The following is an 18,477-nucleotide window of genomic DNA, read 5'->3' on the forward strand; positions in this document are numbered from 1 at the left end:
AATGAGGAAGAATGGGGAGCTGCCCCAGTTAATGGCACGAGTGTCTGTACCACTAGCATTGGGGATGTGGGTTAGGATGGATGGTGAGGAGCGAAGGGTAAAGTATCAGAGGTAATCGATGGCAGTTGAAACAGCTTCCTGACAAACGGAAATAATACAGAGAAGTTTATCTCCTCGCAACACTTTGCGGGAAGAACGAATAACACAGGCTGTTCTCAAGGACACGGGTAACTAGGTTTTCAGCCGAGCTAACAATCAGGGAGGAAGTACTTGCGTGTACGCAGTAAGAGAGTTCATGCAGTACTCGGCGTCCGGAAATGCTGTCTGGAATGAGTCTTCAACGACGCTGCGTCGGTGATCCGAGCGGGACTTCGAGGAAGCTGCAAAGGCGGAGTTTCGGGATTCCTCCGCGGGAAGGAAAGCGTCCGCACCTTCTCAGGAAAGCAAAACGATTGTCAAGCACCTTCTTCCTGTGTAGGAGATGCTTATGGGGGAGTTTGAATCTGTGTCCGCCAATCGGAACGGAGGAGTCACGTCCCTTGGCATTCTGGGAGTTGTAGTGCCTCGGGCCCTTTTGCCATTCACTCCCGCGCATTCGTACATTACAGCACACTGCTGCACGCCGCACACTGCTGCACGCCGCACACTGCTGCACGCCACTGCACGCCACAGTGCTGCATGCCTCACACTGCTACACGAAACACTGCTGCACGCCACACACTGCTGCACACCACACACTGCTGCACGCCACACACTGCTGCACGCCGCACACTGCTGCACGCCGCACACTGCTGCACACCTCACACTGCTGCACGCCAAACACTGCTGCACGCCGCACACTGCTGCACTCCACACACTGCTTTTATGCGAGTTTATGCTACTGACATTGTAAATGACAATGCCTTTTATTTGTTTTAAAACCAAAACATAAATAAAAGGCATAGTAATTTTACAATGCCAATAGCTCAAACTCTAATAAATGCGAGACCTATTGCATTGCAAATGCTTGTTTTTATTTGTTTCAGTGTCTTTCCATTCCCCGCCTGCAATCGACGTGCTCTTTCGGCTGTATTTGGCCTCCCGCTTCATTGCCACTTTTTGTATCAGTTTTCTACGACCTTTGGCCCGTTTTAGCTCTACTGTTGATATGTCATAAATGCCCATCCTTGACCTCTCTTTGTTCTATCACCCCTGTGCGTTTTTCGAGCCCATTATTTTTTGCTACCCCTGTTGGTTATTTCCTGCTCATCTATTTTTTTACCTTGTTTTACAGTGCATACACAATCACATAGGATACACGGGTGACATGCAAATTCGCAGAGCCCGTGGACATTCATAACCAAGTGGCAGAGGAAGATAGCAAAAGTCCTAGCTAGTTGATGCAGATTGGTTAAGAATTGCTGGTGTTTGAGGCCCTGAGTGAATTATTAGAGAGAAAGCAACAGTCATAGAACCCTGGAGAGCGTGTTCCAGAGTCTGATTTCTATATTTCTGATTATGCCAGTGCGTGGCTCAGTATTCTGATCTAGAGACCATAGATGGTGTGATGGTAATATAGCTCACTTTCTTAGATTTCATCACCTTGACCATGATGCATTATATTTTCAGAATAATATATGCTGCCAAGCAATATAGCTCTCCTTGTGAGAGAAATAAGGTGCATTTCTTTTTAAACGTGATCGGATAAGACGAATGACTGCATGGCATAAAGTCCTTAACTGCACCAGGATGGCATCTGGTAGGCCGGTAAGTAGTAAGACAAGCATTGGCATAGCCAATATCTCTCGCTTTTGTAACCTTATAAGTGTTTAGCCACGCAACAGTTGATGTTGTTGCACCAAGGATATTGTGCTTCATAATTAAATACTTATAAGGTCCCAAAAGCGAGACCTATTGGCTATGCCAATGCTTGTTTTCAATACTGCCGGGTTGACTTACACAGCAGGAATGCTCTCCTCGTCGCCAATGTAGAGGGTCACTATTCGAGGCTAATTTATCTTTTAGCTGTGCAGCAAATAACAGGACACCTGGCACCGCAGATTTGGTATGTGCAATCAACCACGAGCGGTCGTTGCACTTTTATTTATATCCTCGGACCAAGCCCGGTTCTGCGGCTGCAAAGGGTTACAGTGTATCGTAGTGGCCGGATGGCTCACTACAGGTCCAAGACTAGCTCACCCAGTAGTGAATGATGTCATCAATGTTTTCCTGAAACTGTGCAAATTCCAGCCCTGTGCACCCACAGCACAAAAGAGTCCAGATTAATACAGATTATACATATTATCCCCTGATGGAGGGGCAGAGGTCTGCTTGTGTAGAGCAGCACCTCCCCTCAGCTGCAGGGGATCCAGTGGGTCTGATGTTGTGCTGAAAGACTTTCTGTAGCTGTGAGACCGGCCTCGTGGCGTGGGCCCTCCCGACCAGCAAGCCACCCTGCAACCACACCTGATCCCCGATGTCACAGACTTCCGGCCACCAACAACCCGATGGCCGGCCGGGGCCCCAGCAACACCCAAGACCCTACCACGCATGCCCGGCCGAGAGAGAGAGAAGCCCCCAAGCCAGACCAGGAGATGCCGTCCCTGTCACACCTCTGGTCTCCTCCCCAAGGAGGGTTTTGATCGGCCACCAGGCCCCCGGTGAGCGGGCGCCTCGCCAGCTGGGCGTCTGGAGTCCCTCCCAGACCCACCTGAACAGATCAAAGGGCCGAGCGACAGGAAACCCCGACACACCGCCCCACAGGCACCAAGACCCCTCTCAGCGCGGACTCCGGACTTCAAAGAGGAGGGGGAGTATAACAAGGGGTGCTGAAGGGACTGGAGGCAGAGAAGACCTGGACCTACGAGAGCCCTGCTGACCTGGTCGCGGCTCGATCGACCCCTGAACCGAAGAACGCTACCCGAACTCTGAACCACCTGAGCCCTGCTGACGCTGTCGCGGCTCCCCAAACTCTGAACCATCTGAGCCCTGCTGACGCTGTCGCGGCTCCCCGAACTCTGAACCATCTGAGCCCTGCTGACGCTGTCGCGGCTCCCCGAACTCTGAACCATCTGAGCCCTGCTGACGCTGTCGCGGCTCCCCGACTCCGAAACCACCTGTTCCTGCTGAGTGACTCGCGGCACTCCCCTCCAGGAGAATCAGCAGAGATTGCCAAGAGAAACAACATCCCCCAGCTCGAGGATTGAGAGCTGTGCGAAGGATACTCCGCAGAGACACTGAACTCAAAGACTGTCCCGCTACCCCCATACCCCCATCACGAGATCGCCGCCGCTTGTGGCACTGATTCAATACCTGCATTTCGGATCATAAAGATCCCTTGAAACTATCGATAAAATATACTGTCTTACGAAGAACTACTGTGTGGTGTCCCTCTGTCAGGTAGTGCAAGCTCAGCATGTGCGATCCTAGGTACGAGACCCTTCCAGGAAGGGCCTCCCCGCCCTTGCTCGGCCTAACTCTGGGAGAGGTGGGTCAAAGGGTGGTCAGGAACGTAGTCCGAAGCCCCCAGGAGAACGCCTTTCCAACAGTAGCTCAGACATAGCTGATCTCTGGAGGACGTACTTTACTTCTCATAAATTGTGAAATATTCCAACTGGTGTAAGAGATGAATTAAACCTCAAAATGTGACGAGTAAGAATTGTGGTGTCTTCTAATGCATGCACCAGGTGCCTGATCTGCAAACCTGAATTGCATCCCCCGCATGCCTCTGCAGCATGATCTGCAAACCTGAATTGCATCCCTGAATGCCTCTGAATCCTGAGCTGCAAGCCTGAATTGCATTCCCTGCACCCCTCTGTAGCCTGATCTGCAAACCTGAATTGCATCCCCCACATGCCTCTGTAGCCTGATCTTTCTGCCTGATTTGCAGCCCCTGCATGTATCTGCACCATGATCTGCAGGCCTGATCTCCAGCCCTGAAGCACAGTCACTGAAGACACCTGCCTGCTTCCTTGGGTGCACTGTCCCCCTTCCGGAGTACCACGAAGCATCATGTGTTGTCAATGTCCAGCACAGTTCCTGGAGTGTTTGTTATGCTAGCAGTATTTGTATAGCACACTGCTGCCCTGTAGCACTCTCTGAACATGCTTGGTGGTTGTAGGCTTGGGTGTGCATGTGTGGTTGGGAGGGTGCATGGGGCAGCTGTGTCGTATATTGGAAGAGCTGGTGAGGTGTGATTGAGTGGTGCTCTGAACTTCCTGCCACAGATGTGATGCTGTTGGTTGGCATGGTGGTGTCTAGAAAAGTGCAAGCTGGATGGTTTTATGCTTGGGATGCTTGTTGGCTCTGATGTCCTTGTCTGTGTTTCCTTGGTATAATAGGTGGATGTGATGTCTACAATGAGGAACAACCTTTACAACGCAACTGTTACAACGCACTACACTTACAACGAAATTTTTACAACGCAAAATCCACTACAACGCATTCCATTACATAGCATGACACTACAACGAATGTTTAAAAACTACCTTTACAACGCATTCCATTACATCGCATACTACCTTTACAACGCATACCATTACAACGCAATCCAACACTTACCCTACTGTTGCACCCCCTGGAGTTAGAATAGTCATTTTTACCCCTATACTATGCGTTGTAATGGTATGCGTTGTAAAGGTAGTATGCGATGTAATGGAATGCGTTGTAAAGGTAGTTTTTAAACATGCGTTGTAGTGTCATGCTATGTAATGGAATGCGTTGTAGTGGATGTTGCGTTGTAAAAAATGCGGTGTAAGTGCATGCGTTGTAAAAGTGTGCGTTGTAACGACATACATCCGTCTACAATCAGTGTGGGAAGTGTAGACGAGGGTCATGTGGTTCCCACGTAAGCTCCAAACGTGACTCTGCAAACAAGACGCTGCAGACACTCCTTGTGGAGTGGGTTGGCATGTGCGCTTGTGGGTATAAACTTCATACGTTTACTGACTTATGGTACCTGAACACTTACACAGATGAGAACTTATACGGAAAGGGTTAAATCCCTAAGCCACCTTTTGATTCCCATGGCTGTTGCTGTGTTGATTTGATATGTGCACCAATGACCATCTCTGGTTCGTCTCCTGGTATAGTCTATATGAAACAAAGTATAATGTGAACCTAGCAAGTAAGTGGTCTCGATTAAGTTAAATGGCACATAACCTGCCCTTCTGGTGAGGTCCCTCATGTGTTTAAGCCAGAACAACAAAGCTTAAATAACAATGTGGGGATAGTTACCTTGGCGAGGTGGAAAAGACCGGTCCTCCTCACATCTCTGGTTGAGAAGGGCCTGATTCCGAGTTTCGTAGTGTGGGAGCGGATCCGCCACGTGGACGGCCCGCTCCCACACCGCCAAACCTGTGTGCGCACCAGCCGGCAGATTACGGCTTTTTTTGTTACTGGTCATGGACGGTTTTTTGGTGGTCCCACAGCAGTACCTATCAAAGACAGTACATTCATGGACTTGTGCAGCCCATGCCGTGCAGCTACTGGCGTGCATGCACAAGGGGGACAAAACATGTGCACCCCTGCATGCAGCCCATGGCCCTGAGGCACAAGTGGGCCCTGTAGGGCCCTCTTTGTTTCCTCTCTGCCATGATTTTCATGGAGTAGGAACCGCCATGAAAACTGTGGCGGCGAGGAAACGCGGAATATGCTTGGCAGGACCACAGCGGTCCCACCAAGCATTTTGTGGCCTCAAGACTCCCGCACCACCGCCAGGGATCTCTGATCCTTGTCGGTTGCAGTGGTGCAATGGTGGTCCGACCACCTTAGTTGTAATAGTTATAATAGGCAGGTCGGACCGTGGGTGCGGCAGTGGCTGGACCGCCACAGTCGCATCCTGGGAGTCTGGCGGTCTTCAGATCGTGAGACTCATAATGAGACCCTAAGTGTTTGCATCATGTAGCTATGATTCCCACTTCATCTAATCTTCTTCAACACCATCACAATTACCTCTCATCTCCACCTTGTTCACGCTCCTACTTCCTTCGTGCTGAGTAACCCTGATGCACAGAGCACAACATCCCTGAGTCCACAGAACTGTAAATGGTATCAAAGCCAGATATGTCCCTTCAACAGTGCTGGTTGTATAAATAACTGGTAAATGCAATGGTAATGGTTAATGGTTTAGAAAGCACAGATATGTAATGATTTGATACTCTTAATGTACTTCAGTTCCAGAGCCGGACCACCTCACGTACCTGAGTCCAGGAAGGATCCGAAAGTCAGGGAGCAGTTCTGGATGTCGAACGGGAAGCGGAAGATGCTGAGGTTGCAGGAGCTGACCACACGCAGAGGCTTCTGGTACTGCACCCTGCCGGTGTGTTCCACAAACAGATAAGGGAGCTGAGGGGATTTGTCCTCGTCCACACTAATAAAGACAAAAGGGAGACTGGTCATACCCTCCAGTAGATCCAGGGTAGCACCAGAACACCGCAAGCCGAAGTAATTGGATTTCACTGAGTAGTGTACAAGTGGAAGAGAATGGGTGCAAAATGGCTAAAGGCCCTATATGCACTGGGATTCCTAAAGGCGCTGATGAGTTAGTGTTAGACTTGGCTTTTTCAGCGTGTTTATCCCCAGACTTTGCTTTTTGGCCTCCTGTTTTTGTTGGTTTTAGGACTCTGGGCATTGTACCACTGGTATTCAGTGCTAAAGTGCATATGCTATCCTAGTAAATTATGGAAATGAATTAGTGTATCCATGTTTGGCATATTTGATTTACTACCAAGTACCTAGTATGGTGCACTGTGTTTGCCCAGGGCCTGTACATCCAATGCTGCTAGTGGGCCTGCAGCTCTGATTGTGCCACCCATACAAGCAACCTTTCCAAGGGCTCTCAGACCTTCCACTGCAGTGTCTGCACGCAGTTATGACTGCCATGTCGACCTGGCAAGTGCACCCAGTTGCTAGGCCCTAACCTTCCCTTTTTGTCAGGAGTTGACGAGCGGTACGCCTGCATACGGACCCCAACACCCAGGGAGCGTTGCGGCAACGAGGGGAGGAGCTACGTCCTTATATCGGGACGACGCACGCCGGACGGGCGTGCGTTATTCTCGTATGCGACCCCGTCGCATTTGTGCAGGAACCTTCGTTTGTGACACAGAGCAGACGCGAGAAGGCGTCTGCACCGTCTCTCTCAGCCCAACTTCTCCTCGCTATGGGGGACACGCTGGGCGCTGGGAAGTACTGGATGGCCGCCTGCATCACCGTAAATTGAGCCCGTGATGCCGTTCAACGCTCTGAGGTAAGAGCGAGTTCATTGGACATTGACATCGCTGGCAGATAAAGGAGCATACTCAGAAGCACGAGCCTTTGCATATATTGAGCTAGGAGAACTGGCAAACAGCCGTATCTAACTCGTTGGAGGTGTCTACCTCATCCCCTTTTGGTTTTTTTTGTTGTTGTTTCTCCCCGCAGGGAGTTGGCTCCACATAGTTCAAGGGGACTGATTCTCCTGGAAGTGGCTTCAAGTAGGAGCGTGTTAGTATCTATTTACTGGAACCCCAAAACTTACCTGTCGCAGAGGAAGAGGAGTCACTCGTGACTTCCAACGAGGGCTCTCTCCTTTGGGCTATTGGACTCAGGACTCTGAGTTGGGACGCAAAGTGTCACATTTGTCTCCCTATTGGTCCCAGATAAGGTGTGCTAAGGATCTTTGGTATGGATTTCACAGAGGGTATGCTGAAATACCACACTTCGGAGCTTAGAAGAGCCCTGGTGATTGTGTGTGAGACAGGTCAGCATTGATTCCTACTAGTGAGACTCATATGAGAGTAGTGTTGCATGCTCTTGTGTCATTTCACCATTCTGTTCTTTGTTGTTTCAGGTCCTACTCCCTGCTGTTCCCTTCCCGTTCCCTTCCCTTACTTGATCGCCCTAATACTCTGTGCCTTCAGTGTAGGAGTTGGGGATGTCAAGGAGTGGAACCCTTATTGCCTCGCGCGAACCCTGAGGAGTGCCCGTCTTGGGACAGAATCGTTACAGAATAACACATCCACGAATTTTGCTCCTCCTGGTTTGTGCGCGGTAGTATAGGGTGAGATGGAGGAGGTGTTGGGGGCCTTGGAGTTGGTTCAGCAGGAGTTGGCGGCTTCTAGAACGGAGACCGCGGCCCTGCGTGACAGGGTAGAAAGGCTCACACAAAACCCATTTGACGTCGCATCAGGGAGTCCTCAGATCCACGTGTCAGTCCCTCCTCCCATTCCGGATATCCCAGGAAGATACAAGTATTCCTGACTCAGATTATGATGCATTTTTCATGCAAACCATCCTCGTTTCCTACTCAGCACTCTAGGGTGGCCTTCGCAATATCCTACTTGATAGGGGACGCCGCCAATTGGGCAGTACCACTGGTCCGAAATAACGACCCGGTGTTGTCCGATTGGGAGGCGTTACGGGCGGCTCTGGAAGGGGTGTTCGGCAGACGAATCACTACCTTCAGTGCCGACAAAGAACTGTTGGAATTGAAACAGGGGAGACGAGACCTGGTGTCTTACCTAACCACTTTCAACCGACTGGTAGCGGAAGCCGCCTGGCCTGAGGAAAAAAGAATGTCTTTTTTTTATCAAGGCCTTTGTGACGAGCTGAAGGATGTCATAGCCAGAATAGATCCTCAGCCTCGGTCTTGTACAGATCTAGTCAGTCTGGCGTTAAGGCTGGACGGGCGTATAGCTGACAGAGGGGGAGACAGACCTAAGGGCGATAAAACCGGGTACTCGCTGGAGAGAAGTGCCAGGAGGGACATACCTGGAGGCGAGGTCCCCCCAGAACCCATGGAAGTCGGAGCCCTACGGGCACCGCTCTCGCGGAGTGAGCGGGAAAGCAGCCCTCAGGGATTGTGTATGTACTGCGGGAAGAAGGGACATTACGTCCGGGAGTGCCCCGCTAGACCCAAAACAACCGGAGGTGTTTACAGAAGCCGAAAGGCAGTTGCCATGACCGCAAACAGTGACCTTAGTGTGGTCTCGGCTGTATCACCAGACTCGGGAATTGATAAGGAATGGAGGATACCGTCCTTAGCTACCTCTCGGGTTATGCCCACAGAATCCCATATTGTACTTCTGATGGGGCTGGAGTATAACAATAGTTCTTTCCAGGTGAAGGCCATGTTGGACTCTGGGGCCACAGGGAACTTCATGGACAACGGGCTAGTTCACGCCCTCCACATCAATAGGAAGCTCCTGGAGTCCCCTGAGGAGGTGTTGGCCGTGGATGGTAAACCTCTGAATTCGGGTCTTATCACGGAAAAAACAGATACTGTTCATTTGTCAGTAGGGGTAAAAATGGGGACGTCACACGGAAGACTTGGCTTTCAACATTATAGATGCCCCTCAGTACGAGGTGATATTGGGGATGCCATGGTTCTGTCACCACAACCCCACTATAGATTGGAGTACCAAGACCATACAGTTCCTGTCGGGAGCCTGCAAGGATCATATAACCCTTGAGCCTCTCTCTTGTGCGACGGCTCTGGCGCACCCGTTCCTGTTGGCCACAGCCGTCGAGAAAGAAACCGTTTTGCCGAACGCATATGCTGCCTATGCAGACATGTTCAGCAAGTCCCAAGCCGAGAATCTTCTGCCTCATAGGCGGTACGACTGCCAGATCGATCTGGTAGATGAAACTGTCCTACCAGCCTGTCGAGTATACGCCCTTTCTGACCCTGAAGCCCGTCACCTACGGGAATACTTGGAGCATTATATGAGCATAGGGTTTATCAGGCCGTCGCGGTCCCCCGCTGCCTCTCCTTTATTTTTTATAGCTAAAGCCAGTGGGGAGCTAAGGGCGTGCTGCGATTATCGCATGTTAAACAAGAACACCGTCCGTAACCGCTACTCACTACCCCTTATTCCGGTGTTGTTGGACCAGGTTAGCGAGGCTAAGATTTATACTAGATTAGATTTAAGGGGGGCGTACCATTTGGTACGCATGAGGGAGGGAGACGAGTGGAAAACGGCCTTCAAGACTCGTTATGGCCTGTTCGAATATACTGTAATGCCGTTCGGGCTGTGCAACGCCCCGGCGGCATTCCAGTACTTTTTGAATGACGTACTAAAAGAATATATAGACAATACCGTAGTCGTCTACATCGACGACATCCTTATCTACTCGAAGGTCAAGGAGGAACACCAGGGTCATGTCATACAGGTTTTAGGGGCTCTTAGAAAGCATCAGTTATGTTGTAAGCTGAGCAAATGTGAGTTTGGGGTGTCTGAGGTAGAGTTCTTGGGGGTTATGCTCCGTCCTGATGGTTTGGGTATGGCTGAGAGCAAAATACAGGCGTTACAGAAATGGCCGGTACCCGTTAACGTCAAAGGTGTGCAGAGCTTCTTGGGCTTCGCCAATTATTATCGCAGGTTTATTCAGGACTTCTCTGGAAAGACGATTCCGATCACCCGGCTTCTCAGAAAAGGTACGCCGTTCAAATGGACCCCCGAAGCCGCAGAAGCTTTCACATACCTAAAAAACGCTTTTACATCTGCACCGATTCTTAGGCATCCCCAGCTGGACGCCCCATTTATAGTAGATGCTTCGGATGAGGCTATAGGGGCCATCCTCTCTCAAAGAGACAAAGATACCGGGCATCTACACCCGGTGGCTCATCTCTCCAGGAAACTAACTTCTGCAGAAAGGAACTACAACATCGCAGAGAAGGAATTGTTGTCCATAAAGAAGGCGTTCCAGGAATGGCGTCCTTACTTAGGGGGGGCACGGTATACCATCACGGTGTACTCAGACCACCATAATATCCGATTCCTAAAAACGACTAGGCATCTGACTCAAAGGCAGATGAGGTGGATGCTCCTTTTCGAGGAATATGACTTTATCATCACCTACAGGCCAGGGGCGGAGAACCGCAAAGCCGACACCCTGTCTCGCCTAACGTCAAACGACGAACCGGTCAAGGTGCCTCCTGCTGCTATCATAGACCCGGCCAAGGTGGTGTGTGTTCTCAAGGCCGACCAGTATCTAGACGAGGTCCGGCGTTACAGAAGCCCTAAAGGATGGGAGAACTGGGTCAAAGCCGGACCTGCTCGCACTCTGAAGCACGGGTTGCCCTTTCAGGCTGGGCGGCTGTTTCTACCTACAGGGCTGTTACGGAGGAGAGCATACCTGTGGTGTCACGTTTCTCCATTGGCTGGTCATCCGGGCATCCGTAAAACCATCCAATTGATGCAGACTCATTTCTGGTGGGATTCCATGGTTCAGGATATCAAAGGCTGGGTCACCAGGTGTGAAAGCTGCGCAAGAGGAAAAGGAGACACGACAAAGAAGAGAGGAAAACTGATTACCATGCCAACTCCTCACTTGCCTTGGCAGCACATTAGCTTGGACTTTATCACAGGTTTACCCCCGGACCAGGGGTTCTCGGCAATCCTGGTGGTGGTGGACAGCCTCACGAAAATGGGGCATTTCGTACCCTGCAAAAACTTGCCCACAGCCGGTCAAACAGCACAACTTGTGCTGCAAAACATAGTGAAGCTTCATGGAACCCCCAAGGTTATCGTCTCGGACAGAGGCCCACAATTCATTGCAAGTTTCTGGAAAATGTGGTGTCATGCCTTACACATGGAATCCGCAGTGTCAACGAGCTTCCATCCACAGACGGATGGACAGACAGTGAGGCTCAACCAGACGCTGAAGAAATACTTAAGATGTTACGCCCAGGAAGCACAGAGATCATGGGTTTCCATGTTATGGATGGCGGAGTTGGCCTACAACAACGCCTCGCATAGCTCTACAGGGGTCTCTCCGTTTGTGGCCAACTATGGATTTTGCGCCCGCATGTTGCCTATTGACCAGCTGGACAACATCGCTAACCAGCCATCCGTGTGTACTCATATCAAGGCCCTGCAAGCTGTGCACAAAAAGGTGAGAGATTTAAGGAGGGCAAAGTTCACCTATAAGAGATGGGAAGACCGGCATCGGATTGATGGCCCTCAGTACGAGGTGGGGGATATGGTTTGGCTGTCCACAAAAAACATTTGGTTTAGGCTGCGCAGTGTTTTCCATCCAAAATACATAGGCCCCTATCCAGTGGTAAAACGGCTGAATCCAGTGGCATACAGATTAAAATTGCCAGGATATCTCCGGATTCATCCAGTGTTTCATTGCAACCTGTTAAAACCCACGGTGTGGGGAAAAGAGGAAGATAACTCCACCCGTTGAGACTAACGGTGAGGTGGAATACGAAGTAAAAAGCATACTGGATTCCAAGTATCGGAAGGGAAAGCTATGGTTCCTGATATCCTGGAAAGGCTATTCCCCGGAAGACGATTCATGGGAGCCATGCGCAAATGTCCACGCCCCGGTGGCACTCCATGCCTTCTATCACAAGCAACCCAATAAGCCTGGATCTAGGAGGCGTATGGCAGGGGGACCTACTGTCAGGAGTTGACGAGCGGTACGCCTGCATACGGACCCCAACCCCCAGGGAGGCTTGCGTCAACGAGGGGAGGAGCTACGTCCTTATATTGGGACGACGCACGCCGGACGGGCGTGCGTTATTCTCGTATGCGACCCCGTCGCATTTGTGCAGGAACCTTCGTTTGTGACACAGAGCAGACGTGAGAAGGCGTCTGCACCGTCTCTCTCAGCCCGACTTCTCCTCGCTACTGGATGGCCGCCTGCATCACCGTAAATTGAGCCCGTGATGCCGTTCAACGCTCTGAGGTAAGAGCGAGTTCATTGGACATTGACATCGCTGGCAGATAAAGGAGCATACTCAGAAGCACGAGACTTTGCATATATTGAGCTAGGAGAACTGGCAAACAGCCGTATCTAATTCGTTGGAGGTGTCTACCTCATCCCCTTTTGTTTTTTTGTTGTTGTTGTTTCTCCCCGCAGGGAGTTGGCTCCACATAGTTCAAGGGGACTGATTCTCCTGGAAGTGGCTTCAAGTAGGAGCGTGTTAGTATCTATTTACTGGAACCCCAAAACGTACTTGTCGCAGAGGAAGAGGAGTCACTCGTGACTTCCAACGAGGGCTCTCTCCTTTGGGCTATTGGACTCAGGACTCTGAGTTGGGACGCAAAGTGTCACATTTGTCTCCCTATTGGTCCCAGATAAGGTGTGCTAAGGATCTTTGGTATGGATTTCACAGAGGGTATGCTGAAATACCACACTTCGGAGCTTAGAAGAGCCTTGGTGATTGTGTGTGAGACGGGGAACAACCTTTACAACGCAACTTTTACAACGCACTACACTTACAACGCATTTTTTACAACGCACAATCCATTACAACGCATGACATTACAACGCATGACACTACAACGCATTTTTAAAAACTACCTTTACAACGCATTCCATTACAACGCATACTACCATTACAACGCATACCATTACAACGCATAATATAGTAATTTTTACCCCTATACTATCCAACACTTACCCTACTGTTGCACCCCCTGGAGTTAGAATAGTAATTTTTACCCCTATACTATCCAACACTTACCCTACTGTTGCACCCCCTGGAGTTAGAATAGTAATTTTTACCCCTATACTATCCAACACTTTCCCTACTGTTGCACCCCCTGGAGTTAGAATAGTAATTTTTACCCCTATACTATCCAACATTTACCCTACTGTTGCACCCCCTGGAGTTAGAATAGTAATTTTTACCCCTATACTATCCAACACTTACCCTACTGTTGCACCCCCTGGAGTTAGAATAGTAATTTTTACCCCTATACTATCCAACACTTTCCCTACTGTTGCACCCCCTGGAGTTAGAATACTAATTTTTACCCCTATACTATCCAACACTTACCCTACTGTTGCACCCCCTGGAGTTAGAATAGTAATTTTTACCCCTATACTATCCAACACTTTCCCTACTGTTGCACCCCCTGGAGTTAGAATAGCAATTTTTACCCCTATACTATCCAACACTTACCCTACTGTTGCACCCCCTGGAGTTAGAATAGTAATTTTTACCCCTATACTATCCAACACTTACCCTACTGTTGCACCCCCTGGAGTTAGAATAGTAATTTGTACCCCTATACTATCCAACACTTACCCTACTGTTGCACCCCCTGGAGTTAGAATAGTAATTTTTACCCCTATACTATCCAACATTTACCCTACTGTTGCACCCCCTGGAGTTAGAATAGTAATTTTTAACCCTATACTATCCAACACTTACCCTACTGTTGCACCCACTGGAGTTAGAATAGTAATTTTTACCCCTATACTATCTAATACTTACCTTAAATGCAATTTAATATTATGCGTTGTAATGGTATGCGTTGTAAAGGTAGTATGCGTTGTAATGGAAATGCGTTGTAAAGGTAGTTTTTAAAAATGCGTTGTAGTGTCCTGCGTTGTAATGTCATGCGTTGTAATGGATTGTGCGTTGTAAAAAATGCGTTGTAAGTGCATGCGTTGTAAAAGTGTGCGTTGTAACGACATACATCCGTGTGAGACAGGTCAGCATTGATTCCTAATAGCGAGACTCATATGAGAGTAGTGTTGCATGCTCTTGTGTCATTTCACCGTTCTGTTCTTTGTTGTTTCAGGTCCTGCTCCCTGCTGTTCCCCTCCCGTTCCATTCCCTTACTTGATCGCCCTAATACTTTGTGCCTTCAGTGTAGGAGTTGGGGATGTCAAGGAGTGGAATCCTTATTGCCTCGCGCGAACCCTGAGGAGTGCCCGTCTTGGGACAGGATCGTTACACTTTTATTACTTGTGAGTCACCCCTACGGTAGGCCCAAGGTACCCCTGTGGGCAGGGTGCAGTGTATGTGAAAGGTAGGACATGTACAGGTGTGTGTGACATGTTCTGATAGTGAAATACAGTGTGTTTTTCCCTATGGAAAGGCTATCTGTCCCATAGGATAGAATGGGAGATACTTTGTAACATCTTATATGTATAACTTCCCATTGGGACAAGATGGAGAAATCGAGTTTAGTATGCCTGAATGTAAGAATGCATCTTTTAGTAAAGATGATTTTTATATTGTGTGTTTGAAAATACCAAGCTTAGAAAGTACTTAGCCATCCTTTGTGTCTCTGCTGGATTGTGAATTGACTATCTGGCTTTGGAATCACAGGGGCTGGGGATGTGCATTCACTGTAGACAGCCACTGGAGTGATTGAGGTGTGCCCTGCCTTTCCTGGATGAGTCAGGTCTGGGCTGAATAGACCTGGGCTGCATTCAGAGTAGTGGGAGGAGTTTTCACTAGCACCTGAATAGGCCTTGTCTGCATTTAGAGTGGTGGTACGAGATTTCCCTTGCACCAGAATAGACCTTGTCTGCCTTGGACAACGCTGTCTCCACCTCCTGCTGGGAAGCTGGGCCAGAGAGGACAGAACTGGTTTTGGCTGAGCACAGACACTCTCTGCCTCCAGAGAACAAAGGATTTTGCTTTATAAATATTGGGGCCCAGACCCCAGAGCTTTAGATTACTGCTGAACAAAGGAACCTGCCAGTAAAAGGCCTGGAAAAGCTGACAGGAGGATCTGCCACTTTGCTGCATGCTCTGCTGTGTTGGCCTGCTGATTGCTGCTTGCTGCTTCTGTCTGGGGCAGGGAAAGGACTGGATTGTATTTTCATCATCCTGCTGTTAGAGTTTTCTCCATGGGCTTGAAGTAGAGTGTGCCTCCTGTTGGATGTCTCAGGGAGATAAAAGACTTCAGGGAACTCGCTTGGATCAAGGAACCTTCCATGAGGAAGAGCTGGAAGAACTGCCAGGCGGAGTACTGTCCCTTTGCTGTGTTGTTGCTTTGCTGAGTTGGCCTGCCGTTGCTGCTTCTGCCTTGGGCAGTGCAAGGACTGGACTAAACTTTCTTCACTTGTCGCTGAGTATCTCCAAGGGCTTGAAACAGAGTTTGACTCCTGTTCTCAAACTCTTAGGGACAGCAAAGAGTTCACTTACTTCTGGCTACCGCCTCTGGAACTGTGGGTTTCAGTTGCCACAGGGGAGGAAGCAGCTGACACTGTCACTGACACCGCTGCTGGCTCTGTGTCCTGAAAGCACTGCAGAAGGCCCGCTGCACTTCGCACCGCAACCCTGGTCTCACAAACGACGATGACCGATGCCACCACCGAGCATCAGCTTGCATCGCGACCTGTGGGCACCTCACTCTGCGCCGCCTCGCTTCACTCCTCTGCCCTAGTCTCACCAACGACATCGCTGCATGCTGACCTCGACACCTGTGCCTGCACTGTTGTTTGGGGGCACCGCTCGTAAGTTACACGACGCACCACAGTCTGGGCAGACTGACGCCAACTCCCATCAACCGGCCCTGCCGCTTGCACCGTGACCTGTCAGCACTGCAATGAGCACCGCCTCACTCCACACCGCAGCCCTGGTCTCACTGATGCCGCTGACGTCTGCCACCGAGCTGTTGCCTGCACCAGGGCTTGAGGGCACTGCATTATGCACCGCTACGCTTCACATTGCAATGGTTTCCCTGACCGTCCCGCACTGGCGCAGTCGGCCGGAACCAAAGGTACCGTTTATGAGTCTGCTGACACGCTGGTCCGCACCGACGCAGTCCGACGGAACTGTTGGATTCTGTTGTTTTCAGCACTGCGGTAGCCCTGGGCGGAGGCACCAGTGTCCAAAAAGAAGGATAACTAATTGCCCAATCCAACCAGGGGTTACACTTCATCTAGATTTCAGAAGGAGACTCTGAAAAAGCAGGTGGCCATACTTGCAAGGGACAGGACTTTGCTGGCTGCTGGAGGCCTCTCAAAGTCAGGATGAGACCTACTGTCCAGAGGAAGACCTACACAATTCATCATGGAAGAAATTAAAACTGTAAAGGCTAATCTGTGGACTTGAGTAGACCCTCTGACCAAGAGTAGAAAGAGTAAGGTCACCTAACAGAAGCCTGTGTGGAGTGTTGAGGCCATCAAGACTGACAAGGCATCAAGGTGGAGGATCTGGAGGTTGAGGGGCTGAACCTATCCTCTCTCACTTTAAGAGGAGGTCCTTTCTGAGTATAAGTGTGAGAAGAGAACACAGAGTCAAATCCAATTGATCCATATACCATACCATCTGCGGCTAGTCCGACACAATTAGAATCATCTGCATCCATTTCTGATGCAATTTCCTCAGAACCCAAGGATTCAGAGCGATAGGAGGAAATGTGTAATGAGTGGAAAGTCCTATTTTAGATGAAACATGTCCCTTAATGCTCCATTCGGTGGAAATTGGAGGATATAAACAAGTGAGCATCATTTTGTCAGGTGATAAAGAGATCTACCAGAGGTTTACTCCCAGAAAATAATTTCCCTTCACAATGGAGATGTCACTCATTTTCCACCCTGTGAAACTGACTTATATTGTTGGTCCTCAAGTTCAGGGATCCTTCCAGGTGATTGACCATCAACCCAATCTTGTGAGCATAAAGCCCACAGCTTCAATACTTCTTGACATAGAGTGTTTGTTAATGTACCACATCACAGTTGTGTTGTCCTTGAGTGCGTGAAATGACCAACCACAAAGGGATAACAAAAACATCTTCCGTGTCAGGTGAATTGTTTGAAGCATGAGCAGGTTGTATAAATCATTGTTTCCAACACTGCTCCAATGAAGAGGTGTTGTGCTGGTTATAAATGTGACTTGGGCAGGTTAATTATAAACCCGAAAACTTGAACGGAAGTGAAACTAGGGCCCTCAGGTGGTCCAACACTCCCTGCAGCCCTCCTTTAGCAGCCAACCATTGGCGTACGGTAATACGGGTATACCCGTCCTATGAAAATGCACTGCATCCACCTCCATCACTTAAAGTGCTGATGTCAGCCTGAACAGATGGATCACAAACTGGTAGTGGGTTGAACCTACCACATAACGCAGGTACCTCATGTGGAACTGCAGGATCATTTTGTGGAATTCCACCTCCTGCAGGTTGATGGACACCATTTAGGCTCTCAGTAAAATATTTAAAAAAAATATGTGCAGGTGACAGTATCTTGTATTTCTCCTTGTGAAGAAAAGCATTCAAGATCTAAGATTTGTGAATGGGACAAAAAACGCTATTCTTGGGCACAAGAAAAAAGCAAGAGGTACTTCCCCACCCAATCTCTTATTCTGGAACCATTTCCACTGCCTCTTTGCTCAGAAAAGTCAAGACTTGAATGATTCGGGCATGTTAGTATCACACAACAGAATGGGCAGGAGGAATGGGTGGTAGCTCCTGGAAAGGGAGTGCATATTCTTCCTCCATGATCTGCAGGACCCACCGGTCTGGCTGGCTATGCCCAGATGGTGCTGTACCCTCCGTTGCAATGGCTACAAATGCTTCTTTGAAGATGAGCTAAAGTAGTTTAGATGGTGGTCCAAGGGAGGAGGAGGAGGAGGAGGAACAAGAGGGCTGGTGCTGGCTAAGTTGACTTGATCGAGGATCCACCACATTCTCTGTATTGTCGGAGAAACGGGTACAGGTGCAGGGGGATTGTAGGGAGGGCTGACGTTGGTGAAATGTCATGCTCCTGGAATAGCAACGAAATTTACAGTATTGCCAGGCAAACTGGTGGGCAGGGGAG

The 18,477-nt window shown here is 49.5% G+C and overlaps 1 long non-coding RNA gene across 1 annotated transcript in view; it reads right to left on the reverse strand.

Annotated features, from left to right (window-relative positions):
* The window catches only part of LOC146786121 (uncharacterized), a 32,384-nt gene extending 26,141 nt beyond the window's left edge, over positions 1 to 6,243 (reverse strand). Inside the window, exon 1 of the long non-coding RNA XR_014970560.1 lies at positions 6,180 to 6,243. This is a non-coding gene — a long non-coding RNA (uncharacterized LOC146786121). The remainder of the gene's footprint in view (positions 1 to 6,179) is intronic.
* Between the last annotated feature and the right edge of the window lie 12,234 nt (positions 6,244 to 18,477).

Source organism: Triturus cristatus, chromosome 11, assembly GCF_964204655.1.
Source record: "Triturus cristatus chromosome 11, aTriCri1.1, whole genome shotgun sequence".
Taxonomy (NCBI): domain Eukaryota; kingdom Metazoa; phylum Chordata; class Amphibia; order Caudata; family Salamandridae; genus Triturus; species Triturus cristatus.